This window comes from Sitophilus oryzae, unplaced genomic scaffold (genome assembly GCF_002938485.1).
Source record: "Sitophilus oryzae breed Bouriz unplaced genomic scaffold, Soryzae_2.0 scaffold_732_pilon_pilon, whole genome shotgun sequence".
NCBI lineage: Eukaryota > Metazoa > Arthropoda > Insecta > Coleoptera > Curculionidae > Sitophilus > Sitophilus oryzae.
In genome coordinates, this window is record NW_022147343.1 from 703185 (window position 1) to 726632 (window position 23448).

The 23448-nt window shown below is 31.2% G+C and overlaps 1 protein-coding gene across 1 annotated transcript in view; it reads left to right on the plus strand.

The window, feature by feature from the left end:
• Window positions 1-23448, plus strand: part of LOC115888342 (GATA-binding factor C-like) — an 81096-nt gene that overhangs the window by 52172 nt on the left and 5476 nt on the right. The gene's annotated exons all lie outside the window — the stretch shown is intronic.

The window sequence follows — 23448 nt, forward strand, 5'->3', positions numbered from 1 at the left end:
TAATATTTTTTCGATTTATTATAATTTTCTTCCAAGGACTTTTAGTGATTAGATTGAAATTTTGAGGGAAAAAGTTACGTATTTCAATACTAAAAAAGTGTCGATAAATTCATCAGGGACGTGCATATGGGTTATCACTGGAATATTTAAAAAAAATATGTGCGCCACTGATTTTTTTCTTATTATATCAAAATTGTATAGGCCGTCTAATGCCAATTAAAAGTTATCTCTTGATATTTTGTCGAATTCGACCTCCTTGATCAGATAAACAAAATTTTATTAATCACAATTAATAAAACTAAAATTAAAAAACAAACTGATAAATTATATATTTTACTTTTTTATTTATTATTATTATTAGTCCAACCTACAGCAATTTCAAATAGAAAAAATAGTGATATTTAAGATAATTACAAAAAATCTAATTTTAAAAAGCTTTAACGTCCTGTAACTCTAAAACTATGCATTTCCATACCCATATTTATAGGAACTTTTTTTCATATTTTTTGATGAAGAATCAATGAGTGCCTATTTAAAACTTTTAAAAGTTAATGATATTATTTTTTTTAAAGTTGCTATTAGATTTGGATCAAGGCAAATTAATAAAATTACTTTTATCTCATAAAGGAGGCATAAAGAAGGTTTACACTATTTCGCTAACAAAAGAAAAAAAGTCAGTGGCGTACATTCTTTTTTTAAAAAAAAATTCCAGTGATAACCCATATGCACGTCACTGGAGAATATGTCGACACTTTTTTGGATTTAAAATATGTCGCATTTATAGTAACTTTTACCCTCAAAGTTTCATTCGAAACGCTAAAAGTGCTTGGAAGAAAATTATTAAGACTGTAACACCCTGTAGCTACGAAACAAAGCAGAATCGGACCTATGTTGATATGAAAATAAATCTTATTTTTACGTGAGGAATTTCCCCATGAGAGATGGCACATGGTTTTTGAAGCACCATGTATATGATAGAGATAACCATATGGCACTGAACAAAAAACTATTCTAGAGATTCTAAGTTAAAACTATTGAGAAATATAAAACAACGTAACCACGAATTCATTATACAGGATGATTCAAACATGAGACTTTGGAATACTTGTGTCTAGTACGTTATTTGATTGCGTTTTTATCTCTGCCTCTCTTTATCAAAGTACCTAAGCACAGTGTCCCAAATCCGTAAGCAACCACTGGCTTTTAGGAAACCATAAATTACACAACTTTGCCAACTTGTCAAATTTGAGAATTGTAAAATAACTATTATGTACCCCTGTACATAATAGTTATTTTAAAGAGAACAATATTTCAACAACTTGAGTACCAACAACAATTATTTTTAAAATATATACTAATTTTGAGTGTTTAAATCATTATCACTTATTAGATACAAATCTAACAACAATCTATATAATTACACAAGAAGTGCTTGAAAACTAAAATTTTTAGTTTTATTAAAAATATCTATAATTAATAATAAAATTGTGTCTGTGGAAAATTTTTAAAATTACCAGTAATATTTTATGAGTTTAGGAAAAAGTTTAAAATAAAAACCAAATTATACAAGAGTATACACAAAAGTAATTGCATTAAAGAACACAAAATACAGAGAGTATACAGTATGTCCTCGGATTGTCTTTACAAGAGTAAAAAAAAACATTCTTTTATTATTGACATTTTGAAAAAATGCATTCTTTATAACAAATTTTGCTTGTTCTAAAAGGGTTAATCCCGTTTATACTTTTCTAAATTTCCATACCGTTATGGAAATCTATTATTGACGCTATATCCATTATTGACAAAAATTAAACATGTTGAGTAGATAGTTATTTGACTGAAATGATAAATTTGGGAACTTTTTGTTTTTTTAAATTAATCATAAATTTTTCTTTGAAAAAATGATAATAAACAGTTTCTGTTGATCTTTTGGCACAAAAATATTTCAAATTTATGATTGTAGTCTAATAACTATTTAGTCAACATGTTTAATTTATGTCAATGATGACAGGTATTGATAATTTCGATTCCAAATATCTCGAAAACCATTACTCGTAGCGATTTTTACCAAGAGACCTTTATCACGTAAAAAACGTCGTAAATGTTTATTTTTTTACTCAGTAGTTTTATACAGGTACGGACGAAAAGTTATTACTCTTCAAATCAGTTAAAAAATATGTAGGTGGCGCCCTCTACCAGTAGGAGTCATAGTAGGAGTCACATTAACATGAAAATCAAATTTCTCATGTCAAAAAACCAAACCAATTTTCATCCAAATATTGACGTTACTGCAGAAGTTATTTGGAAAAAATCGAAATAACAATAAAAATTCTACACCCTGTATCTCCGAAACTAAGTATTTTAGAACATAAATTTATACGAACTTTTTTACTTATTTTTATCTGCAGAATATGCTGCCGAAGTTTCCGGAATACAGTTCGGACCACCCTGTATATGTTGAATTTTCTGTTCAAGATCTAATCAAAACGCGTTTCTATAGTTATATAGGTAATTTCGTTTTCATTCTTTGATAGATTTTTATTGATCGAATTTTAATTAAAGTCATATTTTTTGCAGTTTAAAAATGTTAAAGAAGCGTAAAATATATTTAGTTCAAAGGATTAACTATTTTAGAACAAGCAAAAATTTTTCTGAAGAATGCATTTTTTCCAAAATATCAATAATAAAAAAGTCTTTCCTCTTTTAAAAACAATCCGGGGACATACTGTACATACTGTATTATACACTAAATTGTAAATAATAATTACAATAAGGGTATTTTTCGAAAATAATTATAGGTAGTTTTTGTTGTATTTATTAAAGCTACTAATCGAATGACGTAAAAAAATACAAAATAACAAAAACACATGTCAAATTTGAAGACATTATACGTTTATTATACTACTTATAAACCTGAAACCTGTCTGACGGTATATTCTATTGTCCTGATATCTCGAAGATAACCTCATAGATAAGCTAATTGATTTTTTACTTTACATCTAAACGTGGTCCTAGTGAAAGTAGCTCCTACATTTTTTCTTTATTGTTACAAACCAAACGTAATATCGCTATATTAATATTGTCGCAGTATTTCTTAATCTCTATTTATTTTATTTATTTTTTCTTCTAAGAAATATCGAAACAGGTAGTTGTCAAAAAGATAAAAGAATCTGAGACAGAGATAGAGAAAAATATAATGTTGAAATATTAGGTTTGTTCCAACATAGCCAGAGAACCGTTCTTGATACTCTTACGTTTATGCGCAGTAGAGAAAATGCGTTCCAACAACAAGAGAATGGTTTAGCAAACGATAACTTTTTTGTTCTAGCAAGAATTATTGTAATCGTTCGTGAACCATATTCAGAACTAGTGTTGCACAAGAGTCTTGAAAAAATCTTAAATTCAAGACAAGACTTTCAAAATTTCTTGTCTTGAATTTCAAGACAAGACAAGACTTTAATATGCAAGAAATTTCAAGAGTCTTGCAAGATTTCTTGAATTCAAGATTTCTTGAAAGTTAGAAATGATACATTTTTTTAAGTGATAATTAGGTCTTTGCGTAAGTTATGCCGGGTTTATAAACATTTACATAGTCGTAATCACAATCACAGCCATAATCATAAAAGTTAAACTATGCACTTCTTATAAACCTGTTGACATCTACCATGAACTTAGCCTTTAATTATTATGTTACCCAACTTCACTGATATAAAAATTATGATTATGAAAATGTTCTATAAACGCACATTGAAATTGCGTTGTGATTATGACGATGATTAAGACTGTGATAAGGATTACGACTTATGCAATTGTTGAATAAACCCGACATTAATATTGATCAGTGTTCATTTTTTTCTATCATAGCCAGTGTTTTAATTGGTATTATACCTAAAATGGTATTATAAAAAAAACTAACGGTAGTTGAAACTAATAGTGGGTTCGTGGAGTACGCTATTTGCGCTATTTGGTACTACTTTTCATACAGGAAATTGCTCCGCGAACAAAAAGTAGTATCAAATAGCGCAAATAGTACACTCGAGAATGATCTTTCCGTACACCCTATGTCCAAACTTTTCCAACCAATCTTCCATAATAAAAAATAAAATAAATACCATAAAAAATAAAAGTAACAAATCCTGTTTCGTCGAGTTGACGTAGTTCGTTTACGCATGCGTTCCGTTAAGATTTTTTTTTGCCAAATTAGCATCGTTGTTGTTACCTTTTTGTTAGAATGTAAAATTTTTCAAGACAAGATATTGGAAGACAAGACTTTGCAATTCAAGAAATCTGCAAGACAAGACTTTGAAAATTTCCTGTCTTGAATTTCAAGACAAGACAAGAAATTGATTTTCAAGACAAGAATTCTTGTCTTGTGCAACACTATTCAGAACGGTGATTACGATACCAGCCTGAAAGCAAGAATTAAAAGAACTTGCGTATTAAGACTATGCCAGCTGATTATTGTTTTCTTTTATTTCTTTAGCTATTTTCTTTTTGACTTTGCTGATTCCTCAAGTTTTATTTGGTATTTATCGTTTTTACACAAATTTTAAATAAACATTTTTATATTTTTGTAATGAATATGCTGAGTGGCGAAGAGGACAATGATATTGAGTATGTGGATACCAGTAAAAATGATTTGAAAATTTTGCTAAACAACGCAGAGGTGATTGCGTATTATCTTAAAAATAAATAAATTATAATCCGTAAATGAATCCAATAAAATACAAAATTCAAAATTTATATCAAAACTATTAATTGAATTTAACTATATTAATAATTAAAATTTAGATTTTTTAGCTTGATTTTAAAATCAGTTCAAAAGCCGTTCCAGCCCGCATTTAATTTTGATATAGTCAAAGAACTGTCGACAAAATGTTGTTGGAACAAACCAATTGTTTTAAAAGAGATATTTTTAAGGCGGGTCCTGTTGTTACAAACAAAAACTTCAATTAATTATCTATACAAGATAAAAATTAATGTATTTGTAATTTGTAGGTCACTAAGAATGATTAAGAAGAAAATACAAGCCTACTTTTTTGATCCTCTTTCTGTTCACAATGTGTGGTGCTGAAGCAATAATTTTAACACACGTGTTTAATTTTTTTAACCTTATTGTTTTAGTATTTTTAGTTTAATTCTTTAGTTTCTTTTAGTTTTGCTTTTATTTAATATTACTAATCATCCGGATTTCGTATGTAGGAGATAGTGTGTTATTGAAAAAAAAAGACGTCGTGGTAGGTATAGAAATACCTTTTTCATTTCTTGATATAGTAATTCTACGCCTACTATGACATTTTTTTTTATTCGATCACACGGTACAAGAATGGGAAGTATTTAAACAATGTTTCTTACAATTTAATAATGATTTATGATATAAATCAGTTTAACACAGAAATGGTAGGTGATCAATTATATACCATTGACAATTAAAAGAATATTAAAAACAATACTTGTAATAAGAGTTAACCTTTTATGTTAAACGTATTTTGCTGTCATATTAAATCTTATTGATTAAAACCATTAATATATTAGAATTATAATTATTCTGTTTCGAAAATTCATAATAAATACTATACGATTGAAAAAAAAAACGGTGTCATATTGGTCTTTGAAATGAACAATTCTTACATGTACTTACGTCGTTTATTAAAAATTGATATAATGATTTTATTTTTGACTATTCTGTAAAACAATATTTTTTTTGAAAATATATAATTCTAACCTTTTAAATATTAATTTTTGACAATATATTATATCAGTTTTTTAAATAAACTACATATAAAGATTCGCCCAAAATAAATTTTAGATTCATAATAATCGATTATCATTTATACACCTACTTCACTTATCTACAATAAAACAAATTTAAATTTTATAGAGATAAATATTTCTAATTAGTTTTTCGAAAAGGTGCTTGTTAAAAATCTGAAGTGTTTAATTTATTTTTACATTAAATGTGTCTAAAACAAATAAAACCGACTGCGTCGACTTTTTTTATTTGTATACATACTTCAGATGTTATAAACAGGAAATCAATTTTTCTGTTTCTTTAAAATTGAAAATGTAATTGATTAATTTATTTATTTTTTTCGTTTATTTTCTTATTAGTTATTTTTGTTTGAATTTCTGTTGATCTTTCTTGATTTTCACTATGCATACAACAGCTTTCGATCACGTCTTGTTTTTGGTGTGCCAGCACACACGTTTTACACATTTTTATTACACTTTCTTATATTATTATTATTTTTTGAAAAGTCCAATATAATACATAAAAATTGTGAAGCATTTATTTGATGGCAAATAACAAGCAGGAAAATTCCCCAAATTTACAGCTTTTGGTAATAGATTTTAGTAAAAAATGTATTGCCAATAACGTCAAAACTCAAAATGCATTATATAATAGGTTATTAAAAGTATTTTAACTCTCATTTTATTTTTAACAATTAATATATTTTTATTAAAACGAATTGAAAATAAAATTCGAAATCAACAAAATTTCTATATTTTTCATAATAAGAAAAGATATAATAGATTATTATACCGTGTGTTGCACCGCCGAAATAAACCTAGAAAATTCTACCTAAATTTTATTTCATGATGCCTAAAAGTTTTAAGAGAAAAATTGTACGAAATTTTTAAAGGACTTAAATAAAGGAAATTCTCCATTTTGATAAGTTTCTAGAAGTACCTTTTTATTTGTAAAAACATAAAATTTCCTAATTAAATCATATAATTGTTTCCTTTTTCTGTAAGTATATAAGAATCATTCTCTAAATAATTTATTGTGTATAAAAAATTAAAAAAGGATACCCTAATGATACAATCATTAAAAAATGTACATTCGAGTACATCAGTAATTAGATATCAGTGCTATAACCCTGTATGTATATTGGACTTTCAAGGAATGCTAACAATGCTTTTACTTTAAAACAAAAAGAGCATTGTAAGTATTCGTCTCTTTTCACTGGCCTACCCACCTGGATGATCCGATTTAAGTCAGCTTGACTTCAAGATTACTCTTCGTAAGTGCCTTATTAATGCGTTTATAAAAGCAAACATTCTTTTAATCTGACTCTACATGGTCTAAAATGGGCTAATTTCCAACGCATAACGATTGAAAAAGTATCCTCCGCAATGTGTGTTATTTATTTTAGTATTATAGAAACTTAACCAAAGATTAGCATGTATCTTTAGGAAGTATCAAGTTTGACAAATCACAGTAAGTATCAGCTGGTTACTGAAAAAATATGTATAAATACGAATTTTTATTTTAATACTATACCAACAGATGACCAATATCCGTTTTTCTTATTACATTATAATTGTTGGTTAAATTGTACGACCTTCGTTTTTAATGTGGGTAATTTGTCGTTGCCGCAACAAATACGCTACCTGTGTGTAGATTTGGCAACGTCCGACATCCGCCGCCATTTTGTTCACCGCCGGCAAACTAATTAAAAATTACCAACAAAAGAAAACCAAAGACGACTACGAAATCAGCTCTTTTGTTTTCTCTGGTACGGTGATCTCGCCAGAGGCGTAGGAGTGAAATCGGACTAGAACTAAATCTAAAATTATATTTGATTTAAATCTCTGCAATATTTTTTTTGTAATATACAAGGTGTCAAAAAATGGTGGGTGATTATACAGGTAGAAATAAAACACAAAGTTCCTATGAGCATATACCCTAAAATGCTTCCCTAAGAAGTTACAGTCCTCGAAAAGGTAAATAAAAATAATATACAGGGTTTAAACTATATTCCGGAAACTTTGGCAGCATATTCTACAGATAAAAATAAGTAAAAAAGTTTGTATAAATGTATGTCCTAAAATGCTTAGTTTCGGAGATACAGGGTTAAGAAGTTTTATTTTTATTTCGCTTTTTTCCAAATAATTTCTGAAGTAACGTCAATATTTAGATTATAATTGGTGTCTGGCAGTTTTTTGTCATGAGAAATTTTATTTTGATATCAATATGACTCCTATTTGTAGGGGGCGCCACCTACATGTGTTTTAACTGTTATGAAGAGTCATAACTTTTCGTCCGTACCTGTATAAAACTACTGAGTGAAAAAATATACATTTTCGTGTACTTCGCTACGACTAACTGTTCTCAAGATATTTAGAATGGAGTTATTTGACTGAAATAATAAATTTGGGATTTTTTTTTATATTAATCATAAATTTTTTTCCGAAAAAATGATGATTAAACAGTTTCTGTTGTATTTTTGGCACAAAAACATTTAAAATTTATGATTTCAGTCTAGTAACTATTTAGTCAACATGTTTAATAATTTATGTCAATGATGACAGGTATTGATAATTTCGATTCCAAATAACTCTACAACCATTACTTGTCGCGATTTTTACCAAGAGACTTTTTTTACGTAGAAAACGTCGTAAATATATATTTTTATACTCAGTAGTTTTATACAGGTACGGACGAAAAGTTATTACTTTTCAAACCAGTTAAAAAATATGTAGGTGGCGCTTTCTACAAGTAGGAGTCATATTGGCATTAAAATCAAATTTCTCATGTCAAAAAACTGCCAGACATTGTCATCCAAATGTTGACGTTATTTCATAAATTATTTGGAAACAATCGAAATAAAAATGAAACTTCTACACCCTGTATCTCCGAAATTAAGCATTTTAGAACATACATTTATACGAACTTTTTTACCTATTTTTATCTGCAGAATATGCTGCCAAAGTTGCCGGAATACAGTTCGGACCACTCTGTATTAATAATAATAATATCGAAAGCGATAATCGCATTAACTGTAAGATACTTGAAAATTTAAAACTAAATTAAGCTGTTGTAATATGCTACGCCACTGTCATTAGACTTCTCTATTACTCGATGAGAATATTAGATTGATTCGCTTTTGATCTGCCTTACAGTCCAGCGAATGGCATTCATTTTGATCAAAGAAGTGTGAGAGATCTTCTGAATCCTTAATGAAGTTGATATGTGTCGTGACGCAATTTCCATTCTGTAATGAGTTCATTAGTAATTCATAATTAGACTATAGAGATTTGTTAATAGCAAATATCTATATACTAGATCCCCAGATTTATTAGCAAAATAGAACACTAATTCACCACAATACACCAAAACACTTTTACTTTTGCACTGGACGCGCGTTTTGCTAACCATTTTACTACTACTGCTGCCATTACTCGCTGACGAGTATTTGACACGCATCAGAAGATGGTTACGCAAGGCGTTTCCTTTCATGAGTTTTTCTGTGACTGAAAAGCCCGATACGTGATGTTATCTCTCTTCCGCATTCAAAAATTCCATGCTTTATTGCCTCTTTACTTTTTGGTTGTCGTTGTTAACTGACTTTACAATTCTTCTCCATTCCGTTCTATTGTGAGTTGCTTCTTCCCACTCATTCTGCTTGTTAATTCCCTTTAAGTTTTCGTGGAAAACATCCTTGTACCTTTTGAGATGTCCACCCGATTTCCTCTTACCGTCCACAAGCTCACCATCAAGAAGAAATTTTGGTAGGCGGTTTTCTTGCATCCTGCATACGTGGCCAGTCCATCTTAAACGAGATTTAGCAATCATGACTTCATCCTAGCTTTTTCAAGGACCGATACGTTTGAGACAAGGTGGAACCACTTGATTCTTAAGAGTTGTCTAAGGTGTCTCTGTTGCAACTTGTTTAATGCGTTCATGTGCCTGCGGTACGGCACACGGCACCCAGGTTTCGCTTCCATATAACATGATGGGGGGAATATTATTGCTCGGTACATTGCAAGTTTCGTTCAACTATTTTAGCATCATCAGCAGATGATTAAAACCGATTGAACAGTATACAGGGTGGTCCGAACTGTATTCCGGAAACTACGGTAGCATATTCTGCAGATAAGAATTAGTAAAAAAAGTTTCTATAAATTTATGTCCTATAATGCTTAGTTTTGGAGATACAGGCACAGTTTAAAGAATATAAATATATCAGTTGACCCACTCTAAGGAATTCTATTGTTATTTTGACTTCAAAGGCGGCCCGTGACCCTTCGAGGTGACAAAAAATTTGTACGTTTACCGGGTGCAGCGGAAGTGCTATTTTATCAGGCAGAACGCTGGCCGTATTCGAGGGATCAACTAAAAATACTAAGGAATTTTAATACAGCAAGTAGAAAAATAAAAATACTTTACTTTAATTACCTACCCGGAAAGCCCAAATTTTGATCGTAAGGTAATAAAAGTGCCTTTGCATACAACTTGTGTTACCATTGTCATTTTTTTTGCAATTTTTTTTAAATTTTATGATTATCATGAACAGTAATTATGACTGTTAGTAGTTAATTGTGTAATAAATTTTACTGTTCGATAAAATTTTGTAAAAACTGAAAAAAAAATTGACAATGGCAAGACAAATTGTATCCAAGTACTTTTTATTACCTTTTGATAAAAAGGTAGATAATTCAAGTTAAATGCAAACAGCTATAAAGCAAAACATGCTATAACTTAAAAAATATGCAAATATAATTTATTACAGTATTTACTACTAATTGAAGAGCACACGGGAAAAATAATGAAAGTACCAAAGGGGGGGGCTACACTTTTTGGTACCTAAATAAACGGGAATATCGATAACGACCACACAGAAACAGGCATTTAAAAATAGGAAAAACGATATAAACTCGGATATAAAAGCCCATGCGTAATTTGAATTAAAAAAAAAACGTTTTCCTGAACATTTATCCCATTTCTGGATACTCATCGTTTTTCCCATGTGCTCGTCAATTGTTATATTTACTGTTACATAAAATTTAGTAAAAACTCTAAAAAACTTGTCAATAGCAGAACAAGTTGTATGCACGTATTTTTATTACCTGGCGATAAAATTTGGACTTTACAGGTAGGTAGTTAAAATTAAATACAAACATCTAAAAAGTAAAACATGCTAAAATAATAAATAATAAACTAATTGTTAAAAATAAATATTTTGTGCGTATTTCGAGTAAAATCTTTTCTTAATTTATATGTATATTTTTAAAACAATTTATTCATAGTTAGGTTTCCATAATTATATTATACTTAATATGTCTAATACTTTAATTATTATATACTTAATATCCTATACTATATAAACACATACCTTCTTTCATCTTTTGGGCACCGATATATTGTCTGTCATTCTACTTTCACAACCATCCACTGCACAAATATTTCTAGTAGACATTTTATTCACAATTCGAACAAAACAACTAAAACACTATTTTTGGTTCACCCTATGCGTCGGACCGAAAACAAAATTAAAATAAACTTGGAACATTGTGTATACGTCGAGCAACGGATGTAGACTGACCCAAGTCTACAAGACAGGCGGGGAGCGACGGGAGGAATTTTGATACGGGCGAAGAGTGGGTCAACTGATATATTTATATTCTTTAAACTTTGATACAGGGTTTAGAAATTTTATATTTATTTCGATTTTTTACTAATAATTTCTGAAGTAACGTCAATATTTGGATGAAAATTTGTGTCTGGGAGTTTTTTGACATGAGAAATTTGTAACGGTTTGACTCCTTAATTGCATGTAGAGGGCGCCATTTCCACTTACTTTTTTAACTTACATATTTTACTCATCAGACTAATAACTTTTCGTCCGTATTTGTATAAAACTACTGAGTAAAAAAATAACATTTACGACGTTTTATACGTAAAATATTGGTAAAAATCGCTACAAGTAATGGTTCTCGAGATATTTGGGATCGAAATTATATACTATTATTATAATACCTGTCATCATTGACATCAATTAAACATGTTGACTAAATAGTTAGTAGACGGAAATGATAAATTTCAAATGTTTTTGTGTCGAAAGTTCAACAGAAACTGTATATAATTTTTTCTGTGTACCAAAAAATAAAAATTTCCCAAATTTATTATTTCAGTCAAATAACTATTTTGTCAATAATGACATGTATTGACTAATTCCATTCAAAATATCTTGAGAACTGTTGCTCGTAGCGATTTTTACCAAGAGAGATTTTTTACGTAAAAAGTCGCGAGATGTATATTTTTTCACTCGGTAGTTTTATACAGGTACGGACGAAAAGTTATTACTCTTCAAAACAGTTAAAACAGGTGTAGGTGGCTCCCCCTACAAACAGGAGACATTTTAACATCAATATTAAATTTCTCATGTGAAAAAACTCCCAGAAACCAATTTTCATTCAAATATTGACGTTACTTTAGAAATTATTTGGTAAAAATCGAAATAAAAATAAAACTTCTACACCTTTCTACATTTTTATCTGCAGAATATGCTGCCGAGGTTTCCTGAATATAATTCGGACCACACTGTAAATAAATGTCTAATAAATTGAACAAAAAAAACGTTTAACAAATTCAAAATATAATTCCATTGCAGGAAGGAAAGCATTTTTTAAATCGCTAGTGTTTTCCTTAAACGGTCAAAAATCAAACCCAATCAAATAAAAAGATCAAACCAAACACAGTCCCTATTTTTCTACACGCACGCCGTTCCAATTTCCCAGATTAGGGCCCTCCACTAACCGGGATAAAGGTAGCAAATCGAAAACCACTTAAAAATAGAATGGATCGCGGTCCGTCGTGCCGGATACGATTTAGAAAAAAGAAAAAGAGACGAAAAAAAGCGGGGTATTGAGAGGCAATATCGAGTGCCGAAAGAGGATTAAACGGTGACAATGTTGCGTTTTGGGTTGCAGCACCTGGCCCAATTTTAAGCGAATTAGTGGTGGCCGTTGGACCGAGAAAATGTTTTTCGAGATCCGTTGTTTGCCTAGGGATGACGTACAGTTTGTTTTTCGACTTCTTTCGAAGTCTTTGGCAGGGAAAATGTAAACAACGTAATCGCTAGTTTTTGGTGTATGGCCAATTGGTTATTTTTGTTCTGCGAAAGTTTGATTTTACTTAAAATCAAACGAAAGTATAGAAATATGCCAAGAAAAATCGCTGATGTGTCACATTGAGTGGTCGAAGTTTTGCATGCTTAAAACATTAAGTGGTCGAAGCTTTGCGTACTTAAAAAAAATGTAAGAATCTTCACACTAATAAATGACTGACAATCTTTAATGGCATCTACGGTTAAAAACGTGATTTCTTCTTTCCTACATGCTCCAAATGCTCCAACGACTAACACAACTTTAGCTAACAGGAATTCTTTGTCATCGGCTTCTTTCATAAAGCGTTCTATTTCCAGTTTTGTAAATACTTTTGATTTCTTTGCCTGATATTCGGAAGCTTTTCTTTTTAAAAATGCAATAAGGTTTGTGAATTTGCTAATATCTACGTTTCTGTTCACGTAAATCATGGTGCGGGGCATCGAATATTTACTCCATAGAGTTAACGGCTTTAAGGTAGTGGATAACTTCAGGAAATAGGCTAGCAATACCTTTTCTGTGAAATTCTCAACATGTTTTTCTTTGACCCAGGTTTCAAAGTTGTTGTAGGTGGTCTCGTATAAGTTTTTCGACTTCTCGGGTACTAACGTGGAAAGCGCAGTTTCAGCAGCTTGTTAATATCCAAAGACTCGTCATTATCACTCATTTTTTCACAAAACTTTGTAGGAAATACGGCGACGTTTGAACCTGACAGAACTTTATTAAACAATGCATAAACAATGCCTTAGAAACCGATTACCAGAACATTTTAAAAAATGTTTAGAAATAAATAATAATAGCATGAACATCTCAAATTATCCGCTTTCACAAAAAATATTGTATTACTCGACGCATTGTCCAACTCGGTTTTCGCCTGGTTGGACAATTTTGCGTCCCATGCTTAAAACACATTCATTTTGCAACTTGTTACATAAATAGCTATTTTCATTTTGTCCTTTACTTCTACGTGAAGTATAAGGCTTCAATAAATGCTCTAAAGCGGTTTTTTTGCAATTGATTTGACATTTCGCCATGATCGGTTTACTGCTTCGATCTCCTTGCCTCCATGGCAAAGGACAATTAAATGTCCTTTGCCATGTATGTCTTGGACGACCAGTTCTTCTACTGCCTTGTGGATTCCACTCAGTAGCTCTGGCAGCGATGTTGTTACCGCTTCAACAGAATGTGTGGTCAATCCACCTCCATTTTTCCTAAGTTAGAACTCGTTATACACCTGCTTCTGATTGGTTAAGCGCCATAAATCCTTATTGCTGATAGTATATGGCCAGAATATTTCTACAATTTTTCGCAGACATCAGTTTATGAATACTTGGAGTTTGTTAATTAATGTCGATGTTGTTTTCCAGGTCTCTGCATCATACAGCAATGCTGACTTGCCATTCGAATTGAAAATTTTAAGTTTAGTAAGTTGAGAGTACTGTCTACATCTCCAAATATCGTTGAGCATTGTTCGTTGAGCATTGTTGTTGATCATAATTTTGATCATGATCATTCCAATAAAAAATAAAATACAAACGATTAATTTATTCTAATATCGATAATATACAACAATATTATAATACCAGATGTATTAATATTTAATAATTCAGATTCGGCGCCTCAGTGAAGTAATGGTAAGCTTTGAAAAAAAGTTGCTTTTGAAGTAAGGGTTTAAACGTCAAAATGTTATTAAATCAACTTTTTCAATTACGCTCTAACTTCTTCTTCAAGTACCGTCTCCTAACGGAGGTTGGCAATCATCATGGCTATTTTGATTTTATTTGCAGCTGCTCTAAATAATGCATTCGACAATTCGACGCCATTCCATAGAGAATTTTCATAAAGAAAATATGTTGGAAGATAAATGAAAGACCGATAAAAATTTCTATAATTAGAGGTACCTTCGATGTTTCTAAATAGGTAGCACCGTTACCAAGATAGGTATGTAGAAGGAGCACCAACATAACAATTTTTAGCGAATTTTCGTTTTTAACCTAAAATAAGTAAATATTTTGCTGTTTATAAAAAGGCTAGTGACAAAATCGATGGATGAAAAATTTTGGACAGTAGCTGTAAAAAATTTTGGTCAGTACTTTAGGCAGTACTGCAAGTATACTGTCGGGTGGCTTACACATTATTTCTGAGCAGTCGATTAGACAGTAGATAGCTGGGAAGTTTCTACTTCTACTAGGGCCGGAATTTGTGTACTAGGTAGTGCTTGGGTAATAGAAGGCAGTACTGCAAGTAGTGTCGCCGAGCGGTGTACTTTTGACTAGTTACTATATTGTTTCGTGCAAATATTTATTTATTAGCACGCCGCGCGCCGTGTTTCTAAGAAGCATGCAAAATATTCCATTTTCTGAGGTTCTTCAGCCTGGATGTTCGTCTTCAGCCCCGACTACGATATATATTCTGGAGCAATTTTCTTTTTCCTCTTAAGGGTTTTATGTATTTCTTCTTCTCTGCAACTTCGATATTTCTAACTTTATCGACCCAAGAAATCCGTAATATGCGACAATAACACCACCCTTCGAAAGTCTATTAATTTCGGCTGTTTTAAGGGTCCCCGCTTCGGCACCATACAATAAGGTCGAAAACACGTAGCATCAGAGCATTCTTATTTTTAAATCTAAGTTTATATCTCTACTGCAAATAAATTTCTTTAGGTTTAAAAAAAAATTTCTGGCTATGTCAATCCTGGACTTTATTTCTTGCAATTGTTCGGCAGTGTCATTTATTATTGTGCCCAAGTATTTGTAGTGTTTGACTTTTTCTATTGGCGTGCTGTCTATTGATATTGTAGTATTTACATTTTAGTAGGAGATATTAGCCGATTGGGCTCCTCCACATGCGCAGTTCGCTTGACCTTGACATATGTGGCTTTCAAACCTCCTTGAGTGATTCCAGAAAGAACCTTGTTGTGAGACCTTAAACGACCTTTAAGGTTGACTTTCAGATGTATTTGAAATGCGTTTGTGTACCCTTCACATTTGAAGTAGGTTCTGCAGATCTTCACCATTACTACTGCATCGTCAGCGTAATAGCATAGATATAGGTATCCTATAAGTATACAGATAAAAATCTTGTCCCTAATTCGTGGTACGAAAATTGTTTTTTATGACAACATTTTTTATGATGAGCAAACGAGTAAATTTTCTTGTGTGCAAAAATAAACTCCCGATTAAACAGCGTAATAACTGGGCCGGTCATAAGGCCGGTCAGGCGCTGTGCATAGTTTTAGAGGCCATAAGTGAGCGTGCTTGTGCGCAAACTAGTAACCTAACTACTGCGCGACTCCGAAAATTGGAACCACGAAAAACAATGCTTTTGATGATAAGTTTATAATCTGTATAATCGGTGGTAATAGTAACGCTCTATAGTAACTATAACAAGTATCATCGTCTTTATCTTAGTTTAATAAAAACGAAAAAAAAACATATATAAATATACCTACGAATCGTTCAAGTATTAAAGTAGCTAGAACGCTATAACGGAGGCTATAACTTTCTAATTTAATAAAATACAGCCAATATGCGGTTTAAATGGGCCTATAAACGGGGTTCAATGTAGTGTGAAATTGATCGGTTTTGCCTTTTAGGGGGAGGTTTTGAAAAATCGATCGTGCGACCACAAGTTGAGAATGCAGACGACGACGACGCCCAATAGACTAGAATAAACCACATATTGACCCGAACCGGTCGATCGAGAGTGAATTTGAATAAAGCTTGCGGTTTTAGGACTGAAACTTGCGTTTAGTTACCGATGAATAGTCAAATTTAAGGATTATTCACGCTGGGATAGCTCTAAAACTGTTTTTAAGACGCATATCTTGAGAAATAACAGTTAGGAATATTTTTAATTCTGGTTAAAATGGTTCATATTGTATAACAATTCAGATTCAAATTAGTTCATATGTAGTAGTATTTTGTGTTAAATAAACCTAAAGTTAGCAATTTTTACCGGTTGAAGATTTATTAGGAAATTTTATGCTCTACAAGAATCCGCCAGGTAAATTTTTTTATTGTAAACCGTTTCAAAGTTATGGTACTTTTAATGGAAAAATATTTTTTACGTGTTTTTTAAATGGAATACTTTGAGTGTTCACCGACGCCTTTTAAAATTGAGCTAAAAATCCTGCCTTCCGTGGATATTTTTTCTCGGTTATTAGGTTCATTTTAACCCATACATTCTATAGGTTAGTTTTTTTGCTCATCCTAATCCCTATAGTGTACAGGGTGGGTCAAATTCGACGCTTTTAAATGGAAACACCCTTTTCTATAGGAGATAGACGAAAACTAATATCGGTGTCTGGAGCTCAATTTTCATCAAAAACATGATGGTGAAAACCGCACATCAATATCTGTTACCGTTTCGGAGTTACGGGGTGTTTTTCAAAAATGTGCGTTTTGAACAAATTGCTGTAACTTTTTTGCTATGGAAAATTTTGTATTTCTATGAAAACATTCCCAAAGCACCTTTTTACGTAGAATTTAATCGTTTAAGTATAATTTTTTTAAAATTAATAATTTAAGAGTTATCAACAAAAAAATTGATTTTTTATTTGGGACACCCTCTATATTTTTAATTAACTGAAAGGAATTTAAAATTACCTTTCCAAAAATATAGCACACTTGATATTTTGTTATAATCCCCTTCGAAATATAAAATTTTTAAAAGTTCGCCAATTTTAACTAGTAGGCTTTGGACCCCTTATTGATGATATGCCCTTAATGCAACTCGAAAACATATTTTTCCAGCAAGACGACGCACCGCTTTTGAACGCTGAAGTTATCAGCAAATTTTTGCAGCCAATTTCAAGAATAATTGAATAGCTTACCAAAATCACAGCCGTTGGCCGTCGAGGCCGCCTGACTTAGTGCCCATGGATCTAATCCTATGGATATATTTGCGGAAGAATAAAGGTTCCTTATTCTTCCGTATAATCTAGACAAGAATTAGAAATACTTAGCAGTTATGGGAGGGTATCTTTCACCCCCACTGAGTAATGAATTCCGCGAGAAATGTTCAAAAACTGCCCCGTCTGTCCATAACAGAAGACGGTCGATATATCGAACACCTGTAGCAAAATCTCATGTCTTAGTTTGCTGTTTATTTTTATTTTTATTAGATATAGTTTAAATGTGTTGATGTTGGTTTAATATATTTTAAATTGTTATAAAACTCTGCATCTCTCATAGCAAATATTATTTTCGTTTTAATTGATGCTCACAGCTAGATTTTTCTTGCATTACAGCTAGATTTTTCTTGCTTCAAAGCCTACTTATTTAAAGCGGGAATTTTTATATACTCTATATCTCGAAGAGGAATCGGGCAAAATATCAAGTGTGTTATATTTTTGGAAAGGTAATTTTAAATTCTTTTCAATAAATTAAAAATATACAGGGTGTCCCATATAAAAAATCAAATTTTCTGTTGATAATTCTTAAATTATTATTTTTAAAAAAATTATACTTAAACCATTAAATTCTACGTAAAAAGGTGCTTTGGAAATGTTTTCATAAAAATACAAAATTTTCCATAGCAAAAAAGTTACAGCCATTTGTTAAAAATGCATATTTTTGAAAAACACCCCGTAACTCCGAAACGGTAACAGATATTGATGTGCGGTTTTCACCATAATGTTTTTGATGAAAATTGAGCTCCAGACACCGATATTAGTTTTTGTCTATCTCCTGTAGAAAAGGGTGTTTCCATTTAAAAGCGTCGAATTTGACCCACCCTGTACATTCTTATAAGGGTATGTAATGTTAACATTAATGACATTGTAAAGTTTTTTTTTATTTCTAAAAAGTTTCTGACAATGAGTTTTTATTAAACGAGCGATAATCAGGCACGCAAATATGTATCATCTGTTCCGAGGCCTTGCACTTCAATCAAGACATAAAAATGCTCGGCCACGTCCAAGTATGCGGGCCAGGAACAATAGAATACGACGACAACGATGTTCTTTTTTTTTGCGCCGCGTTTGCTAATTAATCTCACGTTGGCCTAGGACGGGGGATCACGCCGGTGGTTCCCACGAGGTCGACGGTGGCGCCACTGAACTCGGCGTGAGACAGAAACAAGAATTTCGACCTGGACCCTGATGGTGCCGAACAAGCAGGGATGGGTGTTTATGTCTATCTCTTTTTAAGATTTGGTGTAAAATACACTTTAATACACTTGTAGAATGTAGAGAATGTATAAAAATATTCGTAAATATTGAGTAAACATTAAGCGAGACCCAAACCAAACCAAACCAAAACTGTTAGAAATTCTTATGGAATATGTGCAAATATATATCCCTTTATACACACACAGGTATAGAACAAAAAAAAAAGGTTTCTAGCATTCTTCTAACGACATCTCGAAATTTTTAACTACCCGAAACCTCCCTTCTATTTATTTCTTTTTACGGCACACTTGTCTCGTATAAACAAGCCATTAATTCGGCCACACCTACAATATATCTTCGACTTTCTTTATAGATTCATAAATCCCATCCGAAAACAAGCTCAAAAATGTCAACCGTCTACCATTACCGTCTCCGTTACCCGAAAAAGGACGAAGCAGTCCAAAGGAGAGGAAAAAACGGTGGTACCTAATCGCCACCTTCTAGGAATACCCCAGGTAGAACCGTACCCAGGAAGAAGATATTCTCATGCCTTTAAAATAATAAAAAACTATAATTGATAGTACCCGTTCCGTATTGTTCTTAATAGATTGTTGTTTGTCTTTTGAATATCAACACAGTCTTAAATTCATTGTTGTTAACCATGGACATATTCGGCGCCGAGCTGACTAACTGGAATTTAAATTTCCCGCTGGGGATTCAGGTGGTAGATCTGCTGTAAAAAATTCTACTTTTATTTATTTATTTCCTGACATTGTCATTCATTTTGACACTTTAGTTTTGTATCACGAGTTTTTGGTTTAAATGAATCGTATTGTGATATTTTTAGCTTAAAGATGTTTACCAGCAGACCTTGCAGTCGAACATTGTTCTTTTTAGAATCTCTTTTAGTGAGCAACGGGTACAAGATAGCTTAATAACCGTTGCAAAAAACTCATTGCAACCTTATTAGAATATTTTGAACGGAAAAGCGGTAGTAATGACACTTTATGTCTCTGGAGATGAGTTTTGTTGAAGTAAATAATGACTGTTTATATATTTATAATTCATTTATTTTTGTTTCCTAATATATTTTGATTAAAAGAAAATATGTAAAAGTGGGCACCGCTGTGCCGGTCAACCTTAATCACGTGATTAATAGTATATTATTCAACGAGCATATAATGGTGAATAACAGCCATTATATGCGAGTAGAATACTATATTTTATCCAGGACTATAAAAAAATTTAGATAATATTAATATAAGTTTTTATTTAAAAAAAACAACTTTTGAAATCCCCCATAGATGAATCCAAAAAATAACGTTTAAAACTTCAAATTTTTAAATCGAATTTTAGAGTAGAAAATGAGGGAATTTTAACATTGTTCCTTCGTAATGGTGTTTATTAAAAAGGAAAAAATATTTTAAAAATCTTATGACAAGAAAAACAACTTTTGGAACACCCCATAGATGAATGCAAAAAATGACATTAAAAAACTCAAATAGCTCTTGTTTGGAGTTTGGATCGAGATATCCGTGGAAGCGGTGAATAATGAAACCATTATTCACCGCTTAAATAATAATAGTATATTATTCAACGAGCATATAATGGTGGCTGTTATACACGCGGATGAAGTTTATGACACGAGCCGCAGAGTGTTATAAATCATCCAAGTGAATACCAGCTATTATATGCGAGTAGAATACTATACTCTATTCAGGACTATCAAAAAAATTTAGATAATATTAATATAAGTTTTTATCCACGACACAATAAATGGCAAATGTCAAGACCCCATGACAAATATAAATGACACATGTCAAGCCGGTTTGGATCGAGCACAGTTCTTGTTTGGAGTTTGGATCGAGATATCCGTGGAAGTGGTGAATAATGAAATCATTATTCACCGCTTAAATAATAATAGTATATTATTCAACGAGCATATAATGGTGGCTGTTATTCACGTGGATGAAGTTTATGACACGAGCCGCAGGCGAGTGTTATAAATCATCCAAGTGAATAACAGCTATTATGTGCGAGTAGAATACTATACTCCAGGACTATCAAAAAAATTTAGATAATATTAATACAAGTTTCTATCCACCACACAATAAATGGCAAATGTCAAGACATGACAAATATAAATGACACAATACATGTCAAGCCGGTTTGGATCGAGCACAGTTCTTGTTTGGAGTTTGGATCGAGATATGCGTGGAAGCGGTGAATAATGAAACCATTATTCACTACGATCCAAACTTCAAACAAGAACTGTCAAACATTACCATTAATGTAAATAAATAATTTTTGTTTTAATTAGTTAAAGCTAACTTAGTTAGCTATCTAGTTAAAGAAAATTTCAATGTTTTGTTTCCATGTTACTTACTCGTTATACTCGTTCAATATTTTTTTGACATTAAAAATAAAAACTTATATTAATATTATCTAAATTTTTTTGATAGTCCTGGATAAAGTATAGTATTCTACTCGCATATAATAACTGTTATTCACTTGGATGATTTATGACACTCGCCTGTGGCTCGTGTCATAAACTTCATCCGCGTGAATAACAGCCACCATTATATGCTCGTTGAATAATATACTAGTTTCATATGATGTATACTCTATTATGCACTAGTTTTGGTTAAAATAATAATAGTATAATTCGTCACTTTATACTTATTTGGGAGCTTTAAATACACAGAAAATTTAATATCAAAATTGGGATATTTTAAAAATTACCGATTAGAGTTAGAATTAGAATTATTTTCAATGAAAATACATGTTTTGCACTAAAAAATCGCTTTTTATTAATATATCGATAAATAATAATTATAATAAACAATGTAACTTATATGTTTATTAAACATGAATGGGAAATCGATAACAATTTAATTGATTTAATCGTCTAAACATTAGAATTTTTCAAATTAAAAGAAAGTGGCTAGATTAATTTGCAAGTTAATCAGCTACATTAGCATACTATTAGTAGATTTGTAATTGCTTTTCGCTAATAGATAATGACTCAAACGTCAGTTTTTTCAACTTATTCAATAAACCAAACGACCTGTCAACTACAATATTGTTTTTTTCATATTAACGTAATAAATTTGAATTATAAAATAGACAGAACAACGATCAGGATAAGTTTAATATTATTTATTTATGTTTTTTTAATAATGCAGAGGATACTTTTTCAAAAATACTTCGATTTTTAGCTGAATACCGCGGGCAAACGGATTTTTGTTAAAATGAGAGAAAAAAAGTTTTAGTTTTGTGTTGCATGGTTGTTTATTGCTTGGTATTATTAGAAGAACAGATAATAATATTAAAAATAAGACGCTGAAATTGTAGTCTTCGAGAAACTTGCTTCTTATTTAATCGTTACCAATTCAGTGTCACTATTATTATTATTATCATGCTCTTTAACAGATAAACATGTTTTGTACTCTAGAATATTTAAATTAGTACTATAGTTGTGTTTAATGTGTAGACAATTTTGACATAGTTTTGATGAAAGATGGTTAATACAAAACTGAATTTATTCTTCATTAATTGTTAACAGCGCAGGAAACTATTAATATAAATTTGGCAAATACACAAATTGATTATACAACAATGTATAGACTTTCCAACGAATCAGGGAAGATTTTGACAGATGACATCCAAAATATGACACAAAAAATAATTTGTCTATGAATTAAAATGATAGACACAATTGGCACTGCCAGGGATCCTCCCTTGGACAGACTATACATCAATGACCAGGCTAATTATATATGCTAATACAGCCAAATGTTTAGATATCAATTAACATGTTTTACATATACAGGGCGAGTCTTAGATAAGTGCAAATATTTTCAGGGCTGGTAGACCGCGATAAATTATACATTCCTTTACCGTTTTTAAAACAAGTCAATAACTGAGATATTTTACTTTGAAAATTTCCAAAAAAATGATTTTTCGCTTAAATTTTGAAAACCACTGGATATTTTCTGGGTTTTCGTTCTTGTGAATTTAATTTACTATCTATGTTGTCATGTTATGAAGATATTATGTTTTTTAAATAAAAATTAAAAAAAAATCTCGAAAAAAATCGAAATAGACATCATTCAATCGAATCAAAATCATAGACGTGTTTCTGGCATCGAAATATACTACCCCTAAAATTATTTGCACTTATTTAAGATTCATCCTGTATAATTGTTGAAGCTTTTGATATTTATGTAAGAATCTCATTCTTTTTTGAAGTAGTGTTTTGAGATTAATCTCAGTCACTGACAAATAATGCTTAATTAGCAACAACATACTGTTTTCCCTTGTCAATTTCTGACTAATTGCAATACGTCGAACGTTAGACGCGGCATTCCGGCTTCGAACCAGTGTACGCACGTTTATTTTGCCTAGTCACTGTTTATTTATTAGCGTAAATAACGTAAGCA